Below are 2,223 nucleotides of genomic sequence, written 5' to 3' on the forward strand. Positions count from 1 at the left end.
CAAGGATATGTATTAATGGGTTTCCCAAAAGAGATTGTCATGAAGGCATTAAGGAGAATGGTAATACTAGAACCAGATAATTCCATTTCATTTATTATATGTTTGTTTGCACTTTCTATTTCAACCAAAGCATTTTTCTTTGAGGCCATAATGAGCAAATGCATTGTTCGAGATACTTCTCACGTATGAGGTAGTTTTCCATGTGATTGTGCAACTTGGTTTACCCTATGGTGCTAATCATAGCACATTAACACAATTGGGAAGCATATATCCTTCCACACCGAGAAGTGATAAGCAACTGTGTCAACTTGGAATGCATTGCCAAGAGATTTGCTCATGGATGTCATGCTGAGTCCCCTTGTGTGGTACAATGGGAAACCGAGTAGGTATTCCACTTCATTTGGCTCCAAAGGGGTAACCTTGTTCTTTCCAACCCATACAAGGTTCCATTTTCTGCACTGATTCATGACATATTTTGAACACTTTGAGATGGTGGATTTCTTAAGCTTGCAAAAAGTACAATAAGTTCTTTCTATTTATTTCGCCCTTTGCGTACATGTTTGTAAGGAATTGAGTTAAGTTCTCGAGTCCCAAGAAGGCCACCACTTCATATAATGAGTAAAGGCCTCAAATATGGTATTTCCAAGGAGAGGCAAGACAAGAAATCTATTCTCAACTAGGAAATTATGGATATATCCTCTTTTTCTAGCAGCTGCCCACAAGTTCTTTGAGTCCACAAACTCAGGTTCAATGTCATACAAGAATCTTGAAATTGTTTCCCATACATCTTGTGGATATAGTGCCACATTTTCATTGTGGAAGAGAGGTGGCCAAATAGCTTGGTGAGCAAGCCCTCTTTCTCAACAAGCTATTGGGCCACCTTTCTTATGTAGCACTAGCTCGAAAAGGTGTATGGGATTCTTTTCTCTAGATTCTTGTATGGCATTGATCCAGATTTTGTGGATTCTAAGCACTTGTGCGCAACTGCTTTAAAAAGAGGGTATATCAATAATATTTCAATCGAGAATAGATTTCCTCTCTTGCATGTCCCTCCAAAGTCCAAATTTGAGATCTTTCCTCATTATATGAAGTTGTGGCCTTCTAGGGACCTGAGAAGTTAACTCGATCACTTGTGGACATCTTGTATGGGTTGCGAAGAAAATCCACCATCACAAAGTGTTCAAAAATATGTCATGGATGAGTGCAGAAAATAAAACCTTGTATGGGTTGCGAAGAACAAGGTTGCCCATTTGGAGCCAGATGAGGTTGAATACCTACTCAGTTTTCTAAGGGACCACACAAGGGGAGTCATCACAACATCCAAGAACAATTCTCTTGGCAATTCATTCCATGTTGACACAGTTGCTTACCACTTGTCGGTGTTGAAGGGTATGTTTCTCAATTAAAGGAGGAGAGGTAGCTCTGCATGGGCTTAGGATCCACATAAGGATTGTAGTTTATACAAATTTAGGCAAAGCTAGTAGGAGGATTTTGAAGGATTGATGAGATCTGACTCAGACTAGCACATTAATTGAGATTTTGACGTGAAATCTCAATAATGATAGAATTGCGGCATTCGTTCGTAATTTTGGCGATTGGGGGCAAACCATGTAGCAACCTTACCGGAATAACTGGCACACCACCGTGATGGTTTGGAGGGTGAGCAATCTTCTTTGTTCTACCATTGCTTCAGAATCATGGTGCCATAAAGTCGGCTATGTGAGGATGTAGCGTAAAAATTTAGTGTGTGTTTTATCGTTTAATTTTTACCTGCAGGAACCACAACTCCATCTATGTTAAACAGTTTGTTTTGCGAATGACCTATGTTAAACATTAAGTTGCCGTGAAGATGTTTATTTGTGAGAACCATGCTCATTTTTATTTTACAAAAGTATATTTATGGTGCGTTCAACTCTTTTCAGAGTCTAATCTTGTACATGCAGAAAGTAAGTTTAGCTTTCCTCGTTTCCTCCTTTATACTACTTCCGGGAGACATTCCTTATTTCTATCCGGAAGTTATTGTTGTACCTAGTTATTTCGTGAAAGATAAAATGTGTCAACACTCAACAATCAAAACGACAAAACAGTGAAAATCGAAGGGAAAACGAAAAAACAAGGAAAACCATGAAGAAGAAAAAAAAGATTAACGGAAACAAAGTGAAAAGGAAAACAACACAGGAAAGCTTGAGGGGAGACAGAAGCGAGATATAGCTCTCGCGGTTG

General features: G+C 39.0%; 2 pseudogenes; one reads left to right on the forward strand and one right to left on the reverse strand.

The window, feature by feature from the left end:
• Window positions 1-233: 233 nt before the first annotated feature.
• Window positions 234-842, reverse strand: LOC109759644 (DNA (cytosine-5)-methyltransferase DRM2-like; annotated as a pseudogene).
• Window positions 843-864: 22 nt separating this feature from the next.
• On the forward strand, window positions 865-1,709 carry LOC109759642 (DNA (cytosine-5)-methyltransferase DRM2-like; annotated as a pseudogene).
• The last annotated feature ends 514 nt before the right edge of the window (window positions 1,710-2,223 follow it).

This window comes from Aegilops tauschii, chromosome 7 (genome assembly GCF_002575655.3).
Source record: "Aegilops tauschii subsp. strangulata cultivar AL8/78 chromosome 7, Aet v6.0, whole genome shotgun sequence".
In the NCBI taxonomy this organism is placed as follows: Eukaryota; Viridiplantae; Streptophyta; class Magnoliopsida; order Poales; family Poaceae; genus Aegilops; species Aegilops tauschii.